The sequence below is a fragment of the Lepus europaeus genome, unplaced genomic scaffold, assembly GCF_033115175.1.
Source record: "Lepus europaeus isolate LE1 unplaced genomic scaffold, mLepTim1.pri SCAFFOLD_35, whole genome shotgun sequence".
Lineage (NCBI taxonomy): Eukaryota > Metazoa > Chordata > Mammalia > Lagomorpha > Leporidae > Lepus > Lepus europaeus.
The window spans coordinates 2878488-2893799 of NW_026909223.1; positions in this window are offsets into that span (position 1 = coordinate 2878488).

The window sequence follows — 15312 nt, forward strand, 5'->3', positions numbered from 1 at the left end:
GAGAAAACCCGCATATAGCGAATGCCTCATTCCATGCTACAGAACTCCAGTAAACAGCTGCTCTCTACACAAAGGATAGAGAACTCTGGTACACTGCTTCTATCTATATCCAGGTAGCGGAGCTGCCATAAGCGGCGTCTCCTACACTCAGGATACAGAAATCCCAATTACAGCGTATGCCTTATGCCAGGCTACAGAACTCCTAGAAACAGTTTCTCTCTATACCCAAAAACAGAACTCTGGCAAATTGTGTCAAATTACAAGCACGATACAGAACTCCAATAAGCTGCATCTGCCACACTCAGCATACAGAAAACCCGCGTATAGCGAATACATGCCCATAGGCTACAGAATTCTTGGAAACAGCTTGTCCCTACATTCTGATACAAAATTTCGGTAAACTGCGTCTCTCTAATTCTAGGTTACAGATCTCCCATAAGATGCGTCGGCTACACTCAGGCTACAGGAAACCCATATACAGCATATGCCTACTCTCAGACTACAGAACTCTTGGAAACAGCTTCTCTCTACATTCAACATACAGAACTACTGGAAACTGCATCTCTCTACACTTAGGGTATAGAACTCCCGAATGCTGCATCTGCTACACGCAGTATACAGAATACCCACATACAGCGAATGCCTAATTCCAGGACACAGAACTCCTGGAAACAGCTGCTTTCTACACAAAGGATAGAGAACTCCGGTAAACTGCTTCTATCTATATCCAGGTAGCGGAGCTACCATAAGCGGCATCTCATACACTCAGGATATAGAAATCCCAATTAAAGCGTATGCCTTATGCCAGGCTACAGAACTCCTAGAAACAGTTTCTCTCTACACCCAAAAACAGAACTCTGGCAAACTGTGTCGAACTACAAGCACCGTGCAGAACTCCAATAAGCTGCATCTGCCACACTCAGCATACAGAAAACCCGCGTATAGCGAATACATGCCCATAGGCTACAGAATTCTTGGAAACAGCTTGTCCCTACATTCTGATACAGAACTTCGGTAAACTGAATCTCTATAATTCTAGGTTACAGATCTCCCATAAGCTGCGTCGGCTACGCTCAGTCTACAGGAATCCCATATACAGCGTATGCCTACTCTCAGACTACAGAACTCTTGGAAACAGCTTCTCTCTACATTCAACATACAGAACTACTGGAAACTGCATCTCTCTACACTTAGGGTATAGAACTCCCGAATGCTGCATCTGCTACACGCAGTACACAGAATACCCACATATAGCGAATGCCTAATTCCAGGACACAGAACTCCTGGAAACAGCTCCGCTCTACAACAAGGATAAGGAACTCCGGTAAACTGATTCTCTCTCTATCCAGGTAGCAGAGCTCCCAGAAGCGGCGTCTCCTACACTCAGCATAGAGAAAACCCGCATATAGCGAATGCCTCATTCCAGGCTACAGAACTCCAGTAAACAGCTGCTTTCTTCACAAAGCATAGAGAACTCCAGTAAACTGCTTCTATCTATATCCAGGTAGCAGAGCTCCCACAAGCGGCGTCTCCTACACTCAGCATACAGAAAACCCGCATATATGTAATGCCTCATTCCAGGCGACAAAACACCGGTAAACAGCTGCTGTCTACACAAAGCTTAGAGAACTCTGGTAAACTGCTTCTCTCTATATCCAGGTAGCGGAGCTCCCATAAGCGGCGTCTCCCACACTCAGGATACAGAAATCCCAATGACTGCGTATGCCTCTTGCCAGGCTACAGAACTCTTGGAAACAGTTTCTCTCTACACCCATATACAGAACTCTGGCAAACTGTGTCTCACTACATTCAAGATACAGAACTTCCATAAGCTGCGTCTGCCACACACAGCATACAGAAAACCCGCATATAGCGAATACCTGCTCATACGCTGCAGAATTCTTGGAAACAGCTTCTCCCTACACTCTGATACAGAACTTCGCTAAAATGTAACTTTCTAATTCAGGGTTACAGAACTCCCATAAGCTGAATCGGCTACACTCAGGCTACTGGAATGCCATATACAGCATATGCCTACTCTCAGACTACAGAACTCTTGGAAACAGCTTCTCTCTACATTCAACGTACAGAACTACTGGAAACTGCATCACTGTACACTTAGATGACAGAACTCCAGAAAGCTGCATGTGCTACACTCAGCATACAGAATACCCACATACAGCGAATGCCTAATTCCAGGATACAGAACTCCTGGAAACAGCTCCTCTCTACAACAAGGATAGGGCACTTTGTTAAAACGCTTCTCTCTATATCCAGGTAGCAGAGCTTCCAAAAGCGCCGTCTCCTACACTCAGCATAGAGAAAACCCGCATATAGCGAATGCCTCATTCCATGCTACAGAACTCCAGTAAACAGCTGCTCTCTACACAAAGGATAGAGAACTCTGGTACACTGCTTCTATATATATCCAGATAGCGGAGCTGCCATAAGTGGCGTCTCCTACACTCAGGATACAGAAATCCCAATTACTGCGTATGCCTTATGCCAGGGTACAGAACTCTTGGAAACAGTTTCTCTCTACACCCATATACAGAACTCTGGCAAACTGTGTCTCACTACATTCAAGATACGGAACTTCCATAAGCTGCGTCTGCCACACTCAGCATACAGAAAACCCGCATATAGCGAATACCTGCTCATACGCTGCAGAATTCTTGGAAACAGCTTCTCCCTAAACTCTGATACAGAACTTCGCTAAAGTGTAACTTTCTAATTCAGGGTTACAGAACTCACATAAGCTGAATCGGCTACAATCATGCTACAGGAATCCCGTATAGAGCGTATGCCTACTCTCAGACTACAGAACTCTTGGAACCAGCTTCTCTCTACATTCAACATACAGAACTACTGGAAACTGCATCTCTCTACACTTAGGGTATAGAACTCCCGAATGCTGCATCTGCTACACGCAGTATACAGAATACCCACATACAGCGAATGCCTAATTCCAGGACACAGAACTCCTGGAAACAGCTCCGCTCTACAACAAGGATAAGGAACTCCGGTAAACTGATTCTCTCTCTATTCAGGTAGCGGAGCTCCCTTAAGCGGCGTCACCTACACTCAGCATAGAGAAAACCCGCATATAGCGAATGCCTCATTCCAGGCTACAGAAATCCAGTAAACAGCTGCTCTCTACACAAAGCATAGAGAACTCTGGTAAACTGCTTCTCTCTATATCCAGGTAGCGGAGCTCCCATAAGCGGCGTCTCCCACACTCAGGATACAGAAATCCCAGTTACTGCGTATGCCTCTTGCCAGGCTACAGAACTCTTGGAAACAGTTTCTCTCTACACCCATATACAGAACTCTGGCAAACTGTGTCTCACTACATTCAAGATACAGAACTTCCATAAGCTGCGTCTGCCACACACAGCATACAGAAAACCCGCATATAGCGAATACCTGCTCATACGCTGCAGAATTCTTGGAAACAGCTTCTCCCTACACTCTGATACAGAACTTCGTTAAAATGTAACTTTCTAATTCAGGGTTACAGAACTCCAATAAGCTGAATCGGCTACACTCAGGCTACAGGAATCCCGTATATAGCGTATGCCTACTCTCAGACTACAGAACTCTTGGAAAGAGCTTCTCTCTACATTCAACATACAGAACTACTGGAAACTGCATCTCTCTACACTTAGGGTATAGAATTCCCAAAAGCTGCATCTGCTACACTCAGCATAGAGAAAACCCGCATATAGCGAATGCCTCATTCCATGCTACAGAACTCCAGTAAACAGCTGCTTTCTACACAAAGGATAGAGAACTCCGGTACACTGCTTCTATCTATATCCACGTAGCGGAGCTGCCATAAGCGGCGTCTCCTACACTCAGGATACAGAAATCCCAATTACTGCGTATGCCTTATGCCAGGCTACAGAACTCCTAGAAACAGTTTCTCTCTACACCCAAAAACAGAACTCTGGCAAATTGTGTCAAACTACAAGCACGATACAGAACTCCAATAAGCTGCATCTGCCACACTCAGCATACAGAAAACCCGCGTATAGCGAATACATGCCCATAGGCTACAGAATTCTTGGAAACAGCTTGTCCCTACATTCTGATACAGAACTTCGGTAAACTGCGTCTCTCTAATTCTAGGTTACAGATCTCCCATAAGCTGTGTCGGCTACACTCAGGCTACAGGAATCCCATATACAGCGTATGCATACTCTCAGACTACAGAACTCTTGGAAACAGCTTCTCTCTACATTCAACATACAGAACTACTGGAAACTGCATCTCTCTACACTTAGGGTATAGAACTCCCGAATGCTGCATCTGCTACACGCAGTATACAGAATACCCACATACAGCGAATGCCTAATTCCAGGACACAGAACTCCTGGAAACAGCTGCTTTCTACACAAAGGATAGAGAACTCCGGTAAACTGCTTCTATCTATATCCAGGTAGCGGAGCTACCATAAGCGGCATCTCATACTCTCAGGATATAGAAATCCCAATTAAAGCGTATGCCTTATGCCAGGCTACAGAACTCCTAGAAACAGTTTCTCTCTACACCCAAAAACAGAACTCTGGCAAACTGTGTCGAACTACAAGCACCGTGCAGAACTCCAGTAAGCTGCATCTGCCACACTCAGCATACAGAAAACCCGCGTATAGCGAATACATGCCCATAGGCTACAGAATTCTTGGAAACAGCTTGTCCCTACATTCTGATACAGAACTTCGTTAAACTGAATCTCTATAATTCTAGGTTACAGATCTCCCATAAGCTGCGTCGGCTACGCTCAAGCTACAGGAATCCCATATACAGCGTATGCCTACTCTCAGACTACAGAACTCTTGGAAACAGCTTCTGTCTACATTCAACATACAGAACTACTGGAAACTGCATCTCTCTACACTTAGATGACAGAACTCCAGAAAGCTGCATCTGCCACACTCAGCATACAGAAAACCCGCGTATAGCGAATACATGCCCATAGGCTACAGAATTCTTCTCTCTACACTTAGGGTATAGAACTCCCGAATGCTGCATCTGCTACACGCAGTACACAGAATACCCACATATAGCGAATGCCTAATTCCAGGACACAGAACTCCTGGAAACAGCTCCGCTCTACAACAAGGATAAGGAACTCCGGTAAACTGATTCTCTCTCTATCCAGGTAGCAGAGCTCCCAGAAGCGGCGTCTCCTACACTCAGCATAGAGAAAACCCGCATATAGCGAATGCCTCATTCCAGGCTACAGAAATCCAGTAAACAGCTGCTTTCTACACAAAGCATAGAGAACTCCAGTAAACTGCTTCTATCTATATCCAGGTAGCAGAGCTCCCACAAGCGGCGTCTCCTACACTCAGCATACAGAAAACCCGCATATATGTAATGCCTCATTCCAGGCGACAAAACACCAGTAAACAGCTGCTCTCTACACAAAGCATAGAGAACTCTGGTAAACTGCTTCTCTCTATATCCAGGTAGCGGAGCTCCCATAAGCGGCGTCTCCCACACTCAGGATACAGAAATCCCAATGACTGCGTATGCCTCTTGCCAGGCTACAGAACCCTTGGAAACAGTTTCTCTCTACACCCATATACAGAACTCTGGCAAACTGTGTCTCAGTACATTCAAGATACAGAACTTCCATAAGCTGCGTCTGCCACACTCAGCATACAGAAAACCCGCATATAGTGAATACCTGCTCATACGCTGCAGAATTCTTGGAAACAGCTTCTCCCTACACTCTGATACAGAACTTCGCTAAAATGTAACTTTCTAATTCAGGGTTACAGAACTCCCATAAGCTGAATCGGCTACACTCAGGCTACAGGAATCCCGTATAGAGCGTATGCCTACTCTCAGACTGCAAAACTCTTGGAAACAGCTTCTCTCTACATTCAACATACAGAACTACTGGAAACTGCATCTCTCTACACTTAGGGTATAGAATTCCCAAAAGCTGCATCTGCTACACTCAGCATAGAGAAAACCCGCATATAGCGAATGCCTCATTCCATGCTACAGAACTCCAGTAAACAGCTGCTTTCTACACAAAGGATAGAGAACTCCGTTACACTGCGTCTCTCTATATCCAGGTAGCAGAGCTGCCATAAGCGGCGTCTCCCACACTCAGGATACAGAAATCCCAATTACTGCATATGCCTCTTGCCAGGCTACAGACTCTTGGAAACAGTTTCTCTCTACACCCATATACAGATCTCTGGCAAACTGTGTCTCACTACATTCAAGATAGAGAACTTCCATAAGCGGCATCTCCTACACTCAGCATACAGAAAACCAGCATATATGTAATGCCTCATTCCAGGCTACAAAACACCAGTAAACAGCTGCTCTCTACACAAAGCATAGAGAACTCTGGTAAACTGCTTCTCTCTATATCCAGGTAGCGGAGCTCCCATAAGCGGCGTCTCCCACACTCAGGATACAGAAATCCCAATGACTGCGTATGCCTCTTGCCAGGCTACAGAACTCTTGGAAACAGTTTCTCTCTACACCCATATACAGAACTCTGGCAAACTGTGTCTCACTACATTCAAGATACAGAACTTCCATAAGCTGCGTCTGCCACACTCAGCATACAGAAAACCCGCATATAGCGAATACCTGCTCATACGCCGCAGAATTCTTGGAAACAGCTTCTCCCTACACTCTGATACAGAACTTCGCTAAAATGTAACTTTCTAATTCAGGGTTACAGAACTCCCATAAGCTGAATCGGCTACACTCAGGCTACTGGAATCCCATATACAGCGTATGCCTACTCTCAGACTACAGAACTCTTGGAAACAGCTTCTCTCTACATTCAACATACAGAACTACTGGAAACTGCATCTCTCTACACTTAGGGTATAGAATTCCCAAAAGCTGCATCTGCTACACTCAGCATAGAGAAAACCCGCATATAGCGAATGCCTCATTCCATGCTACAGAACTCCAGTAAACAGCTGCTTTCTACTAAAGGATAGAGAACTCCGGTACACTGCTTCTATCTATATCCAGGTAGCGGAGCTGCCATAAGCGGCGTCTCCTACACTCAGGATATAGAAATCCCAATTACTGCGTATGCCTTATGCCAGGCTACAGAACTCCTAGAAACAGTTTCTCTCTACACCCAAAAACAGAACTCTGGCAAACTGTGTCGAACTACAAGCACGATACAGAACTCCAATAAGCTGCATCTGCCACATTCAGCATACAGAAAACCCGCGTATAGCGAATACATGCCCATAGGCTACAGAATTCTTGGAAACAGCTTGTCCTACATTCTGATACATAACTTCGATAAACTGCGTCTCTCTAATTCTAGGTTACAGATCTCCCATAAGCTGCGTCGGCTACACTCAGGCTACAGGAATCCCATATACAGCGTATGCCTACTCTCAGACTACAGAACTCTTGGAAACAGCTTCTGTCTACATTCAACATACAGAACTAATGGAAACTGCATCTCTCTACACTTAGGGTATAGAACTCCCGAATGCTGCATCTGCTACACGCAGTATACAGAATACCCACATATAGCGAATGCCTAATTCCAGGACACAGAACTCCTGGAAACAGCTCCGCTCTACAACAAGGATAAGGAACTCCGGTAAACTGATTCTCTCTCTATCCAGGTAGCAGAGCTCCCAGAAGCGGCGTCTCCTACACTCAGCATAGAGAAAACCCGCATATAGCGAATGCCTCATTCCAGGCTACAGAACTCCAGTAAACAGCTGCTTTCTACACAAAGCATAGAGAACTCCAGTAAACTGCTTCTAACTATATCCAGGTAGCAGAGCTCCCACAAGCGGCGTCTCCTACACTCAGCATACAGAAAACCCGCATATATGTAATGCCTCATTCCAGGCTACAAAACACCAGTAAACAGCTGCTCTCTACACAAAGCATAGAGAACTCTGGTAAAATGCTTCTCACTATATCCAGGTAGCGGAGCTCCCATAAGCGGCGTCTCCCACACTCAGGATACAGAAATCCCAATGACTGCGTATGCCTCTTGCCAGGCTACAGAACTCTTGGAAACAGTTTCTCTCTACACCCATATACAGAACTCTGGCAAACTGTGTCTCAGTACATTCAAGATACAGAACTTCCATAAGCCTCGTCTGCCACACTCAGCATACAGAAAACCCGCATATAGCGAATACCTGCTCATACGCTGCAGAATTCTTGGAAACAGCTTCTCCCTACACTCTGATACAGAACTTCGCTAAAATGTAACTTTCTAATTCAGGGTTACAGAACTCCCATAAGCTGAATCGGCTACACTCAGGCTACAGGAATCCCGTATAGAGCGTATTCCTACTCTTAGACTACAGAATTCTTGGAAACAGCTTCTCTCTACATTCAACATACAGAACTACTGGAAACTGCATCTCTCTACACTTAGGGTATAGAATTCCCAAAAGCTGCATCTGCTACACTCAGCATAGAGAAAACCCGCATATAGCGAATGCCTCATTCCAGGCTACAGAACTCCAGTAAACAGCTGCTTTCTACACAAAGGATAGAGAACTCCGGTACACTGTGTCTCTCTATATCCAGGTAGCAGAGCTGCCATAAGCGGCGTCTCCCACACTCAGGATACAGAAATCCCAATGACTGCGTATGCCTCTTGCCAGGCTACAGAACTCTTGGAAACAGTTTCTCTCTACACCCATATACAGAACTCTGGCAAACTGTGTCTCACTGCATTCAAGATACAGAACTTCCATAAGCTGCATTTGCCACACTCAGCATACAGAAAACCTGCATATAGCGAATACCTGCTCATACGCTGCAGAATTCTTGGAAACAGCTTCTCCCTACACTCTGATACAGAACTTCGCTAAAATGTAACTTTCTAATTCAGGGTTACAGAACTCCCATAAGCTGAATCGGCTACACTCAGGCTACAGGAATCCCGTATAGAGCGTATGCCTACTCTCAGACTACAGAACTCTTGGAAACAGCTTCTCTCTACATTCAACATACAGAACTACTGGAAACTGCATCTCTCTACACTTAGGGTATAGAATTCCCAAAAGCTGCATCTGCTACACTCAGCATAGAGAAAACCCACATATAGCGAATGCCTCATTCCATGCTACAGAACTCCAGTAAACAGCTGCTTTCTACTAAATGATAGAGAACTCCGGTACACTGCTTCTATCTATATCCAGGTAGCGGAGCTGCCATAAGCGGCGTCTCCTACACTCAGGATATAGAAATCCCAATTACTGCGTATGCCTTATGCCCGGCTACAGAACTCCTAGAAACAGTTTCTCTCTACACCCAAAAACAGAACTCTGGCAAACTGTGTCGAACTACAAGCACGATACAGAACTCCAATAAGCTGCATCTGCCACATTCAGCATACAGAAAACCCGCGTATAGCGAATACATGCCCATAGGCTACAGAATTCTTGGAAACAGCTTGTCCTACATTCTGATACAGAACTTCGATAAACTGCGTCTCTCTAATTCTAGGTTACAGATCTCCCATAAGCTGCGTCGGCTACACTCAGGCTACAGGAATCCCATATGCAGCGTATGCCTACTCTCAGACTACAGAACTCTAGGAAACAGCTTCTCTCTACATTCAACATACAGAACTAATGGAAACTGCATCTCTCTACACTTAGGGTATAGAACTCCCGAATGCTGCATCTGCTACACGCAGTATACAGAATACCCACATATAGCGAATGCCTAATTCCAGGACACAGAACTCCTGGAAACAGCTCCGCTCTACAACAAGGATAAGGAACTCCGGTAAACTGATTCTCTCTCTATCCAGGTATCAGAGCTCGCAGAAGCGGCGTCTCCTACACTCAGCATAGAGAAAACCCGCATATAGCGAATGCCTCATTCCAGGCTACAGAACTCCAGTAAACAGCTGCTTTCTACACAAAGCATAGAGAACTCCAGTAAACTGCTTCTATCTATATCCAGGTAGCAGAGCTCCCACAAGCGGCGTCTCCTACACTCAGCATACAGAAAACCCGCATATATGTAATGCCTCATTCCAGGCTACAAAACACCAGTAAACAGCTGCTCTCTACACAAAGCATAGAGAACTCTGGTAAAATGCTTCTCACTATATCCAGGTAGCGGAGCTCCCATAAGCGGCGTCTCCCACACTCAGGATACAGAAATCCCAATGACTGCATATGCCTCTTGCCAGGCTACAGAACTCTTGGAAACAGTTTCTCTCTACACCCATATACAGAACTCTGGCAAACTGTGTCTCACTACATTCGAGATACAGAACTTCCATAAGCCTCGTCTGCCACACTCAGAATACAGAAAACCCGCATATAGCGAATACCTGCTCATACGCTGCAGAATTCTTGGAAACAGCTTCTCCCTACACTCTGATACAGAACTTCGCTAAAATGTAACTTTCTAATTCAGGGTTACAGAACTCCCATAAGCTGAATCGGCTACACTCAGGCTACAGGAATCCCGTATAGAGCGTATGCCTACTCTCAGACTGCAGAACTCTTGGAAACAGCTTCTCTCTACATTCAACATACAGAACTACTGGAAACTGCATCTCTCCACACTTAGGGTATAGAATTCCCAAAAGCTGCATCTGCTACACTCAGCATAGAGAAAAGCCGCATATAGCGAATGCCTCATTCCATGCTACAGAACTCCAGTAAACAGCTGCTTTCTACACAAAGGATAGAGAACTCCGGTACACTGCTTCTCTCTATATCCAGGTAGCAGAGCTGCCATAAGCGGCGTCTCCCACACTCAGGATACAGAAATCCCAATTACTGCGTATGCCTCTTGCCAGGCTACAGAACTCTTGGAAACAGTTTCTCTCTACACCCATATACAGAACTCTGGCAAACTGTGTCTCACTACATTCAAGATACAGATCTTCCATAAGCTGCATCTGCCACACTCAGCATACAGAAAACCTGCATATAGCGAATACCTGCTCATACGCTGCAGAATTCTTGGAAACAGCTTCTCCCTACACTCTGATACAGAACTTTGCTAAAATGTAACTTTCTAATTCAGGGTTACAGAACTCCCATAAGCTGAATCGGCTACACTCAGGCTACAGGAATCCCGTATAGAGCGTATGCCTACTCTCAGACTACAGAACTCTTGGAAACTGCTTCTCTCTACATTCAACATACAGAACTACTGGAAACTGCATCTCTCTACACTTAGGGTATAGAATTCCCAAAAGCTGCATCTGCTACACTCAGCATAGAGAAAACCCGCATATAGCGAATGCCTCATTCCATGCTACAGAACTCCAGTAAACAGCTGCTTTCTACACAAAGGATAGAGAACTCCGGTACACTGCTTCTATCTATATTCAGGTAGCGGAGCTGCCATAAGCGGCGTCTCCTACACTCAGGATATAGAAATCCCAATTACTGCGTATGCCTTATGCCAGGCTACAGAACTCCTAGAAACAGTTTCTCTCTACACCCAAAAACAGAACTCTGGCAAACTGTGTCGAACTACAAGCACGATACAGAACTCCAATAAGCTGCATCTGCCACATTCAGCATACAGAAAACCCGCGTATAGCGAATACATGCCCATAGGCTACAGAATTCTTGGAAACAGCTTGTCCTACATTCTGATACATAACTTCGATAAACTGCGTCTCTCTAATTCTAGGTTACAGATCTCCCATAAGCTGCGTCGGCTACACTCAGGCTACAGGAATCCCATATACAGCATATGCCTACTCTCAGACTGCAGAACTCTTGGAAACAGCTTCTCTCTACATTCAACATACAGAACTAATGGAAACTGCATCTCTCTACACTTAGGGTATAGAACTCCCGAATGCTGCATCTGCTACACGCAGTATACAGAATACCCACATATAGCGAATGCCTAATTCCAGGACACAGAACTCCTGGAAACAGCTCCGCTCTACAACAAGGATAAGGAACTCCGGTAAACTGATTCTCTCTCTATCCAGGTAGCAGAGCTCCCAGAAGCGGCGTCTCCTACACTCAGCATAGAGAAAACCCGCATATAGCGAATGCCTCATTCCAGGCTACAGAACTCCAGTAAACAGCTGCTTTCTACACAAAGCATAGAGAACTCCAGTAAACTGCTTCTATCTATATCCAGGTAGCAGAGCTCCCACAAGCGGCGTCTCCTACACTCAGCATACAGAAAACCCGCATATATGTAATGCCTCATTCCAGGCTACAAAACACCAGTAAACAGCTGCTCTCTACACAAAGCATAGAGAACTCTGGTAAACTGCTTCTCACTATATCCAGGTAGCGGAGCTACCATAAGCGGCGTCTCCCACACTCAGGATACAGAAATCCCAATGACTGCGTATGCCTCTTGCCAGGCTACAGAACTCTTGGAAACAGTTTCTCTCTACACCCATATACAGAACTCTGGCAAACTGTGCTCACTACATTCAAGATACAGAACACCCATAAGCTGAATCTGCTACACTCAGGCTACAGGAATCCCGTATAGAGCGTATGCCTACTCTCAGACTACAGAACTCTTGGAAACTGCTTCTCTCTACATTCAACATACAGAACTACTGGAAACTGCATCTCTCTACACTTAGGGTATAGAATTCCCAAAAGCTGCATCTGCTACACTCAGCATAGAGAAAACCCGCATATAGCGAATGCCTCATTCCATGCTACAGAACTCCAGTAAACAGCTGCTTTCTACACAAAGGATAGAGAACTCCGGTACACTGCTTCTCTCTATATCCAGGTAGCAGAGCTGCCATAAGCGGCGTCTCCCACACTCAGGATACAGAAATCCCAATTACTGCGTATGCCTCTTGCCAGGCTACAGAACTCTTGGAAACAGTTTCTCTCTACACCAATATACAGAACTCTGGCAAACTGTGTCTCACTACATTCAAGATACAGATCTTCCATAAGCTGCATCTGCCACACTCAGCATACAGAAAACCTGCATATAGCGAATACCTGCTCATACGCTGCAGAATTCTTGGAAACAGCTTCTCCCTACACTCTGATACAGAACTTTGCTAAAATGTAACTTTCTAATTCAGGGTTACAGAACTCCCATAAGCTGAATCGGCTACACTCAGGCTACAGGAATCCCGTATAGAGCGTATGCCTACTCTCAGACTACAGAACTCTTGGAAACTGCTTCTCTCTACATTCAACATACAGAACTACTGGAAACTGCATCTCTCTACACTTAGGGTATAGAATTCCCAAAAGCTGCATCTGCTACACTCAGCATAGAGAAAACCCGCATATAGCGAATGCCTCATTCCATGCTACAGAACTCCAGTAAACAGCTGCTTTCTACACAAAGGATAGAGAACTCCGGTACACTGCTTCTATCTATATCCAGGTAGCGGAGCTGCCATAAGCGGCGTCTCCTACACTCAGGATATAGAAATCCCAATTACTGCGTATGCCTTATGCCCGGCTACAGAACTCCTAGAAACAGTTTCTCTCTACACCCAAAAACAGAACTCTGGCAAACTGTGTCGAACTACAAGCACGATACAGAACTCCAATAAGCTGCATCTGCCACATTCAGCATACAGAAAACCCGCGTATAGCGAATACATGCCCATAGGCTACAGAATTCTTGGAAACAGCTTGTCCTACATATTGATACATAACTTCGATAAACTGCGTCTCTCTAATTCTAGGTTACAGATCTCCCATAAGCTGCGTCAGCTACACTCAGGCTACAGGAATCCCATATACAGCGTATGCCTACTCTCAGACTACAGAACTCTTGGAAACAGCTTCTCTCTACATTCAACATACAGAACTACTGGAAACTGCATCTCTCTACACTTAGGGTATAGAACTCCCGAATGCTGCATCTGCTACACGCAGTATACAGAATACCCACATATAGCGAATGCCTAATTCCAGGACACAGAACTCCTGGAAACAGCACCGCTCTACAACAAGGATAAGGAACTCCGGTAAACTGATTCTCTCTCTATCCAGGTAGCAGAGCTCCCAGAAGCGGCGTCTCCTACACTCAGCATAGAGAAAACCCGCATATAGCGAATGCCTCATTCCAGGCTACAGAACTCCAGTAAACAGCTGCTTTCTACACAAAGCATAGAGAACTCCAGTAAACTGCTTCTATCTATATCCAGGTAGCAGAGCTCCCACAAGCGGCGTCTCCTACACTCAGCATACAGAAAACCCGCATATATGTAATGCCTCATTCCAGGCTACAAAACACCAGTAAACAGCTGCTCTCTACACAAAGCATAGAGAACTCTGGTAAACTGCTTCTCACTATATCCAGGTAGCGGAGCTCCCATAAGCGGCGTCTCCCACACTCAGGATACAGAAATCCCAATGACTGCGTATGCCTCTTGCCAGGCTACAGAACTCTTGGAAACAGTTTCTCTCTACACCCATATACAGAACTCTGGCAAACTGTGTCTCACTACATTCAAGATACAGAACTTCCATAAGCTGCATCTGCCACACTCAGCATACAGAAAACCTGCATATAGCGAATACCTGCTCATACGCTGCAGAATTCTTGGAAACAGCTTCTCCCTACACTCTGATACAGAACTTTGATAAATTGTTACTTTCTAATTCAGGGTTACAGAACTCCCATAAGCTGAATCGGCTACACTCAGGCTACAGGAATCCCGTATAGAGCGTATGCCTACTCTCAGACTACAGAACTCTTGGAAACTGCTTCTCTCTACATTCAACATACAGAACTACTGGAAACTGCATCTCTCTACACTTAGGGTATAGAATTCCCAAAAGCTGCATCTGCTACACTCAGCATAGAGAAAACCCGCATATAGCGAATGCCTCATTCCATGCTACAGAACTCCAGTAAACAGCTGCTTTCTACACAAAGGATAGAGAACTCCGGTACACTGCTTCTATCTATATCCAGGTAGCGGAGCTGCCATAAGCGGCGTCTCCTACACTCAGGATATAGAAATCCCAATTACTGCGTATGCCTTATGCCAGGCTACAGAACTCCTAGAAACAGTTTCTCTCTACACCCAAAAACAGAACTCTGGCAAACTGTGTCGAACTACAAGCACGATACAGAACTCCAATAAGCTGCATCTGCCACATTCAGCATACAGAAAACCCGCGTATAGCGAATACATGCCCATAGGCTACAGAATTCTTGGAAACAGCTTGTCCTACATTCTGATACAGAACTTCGATAAACTGCGTCTCTCTAATTCTAGGTTACAGATCTCCCATAAGCTGCGTCGGCTACACTCAGGCTACAGGAATCCCATATACAGCGTATGCCTACTCTCAGACTACAGAACTCTAGGAAACAGCTTCTCTCTAC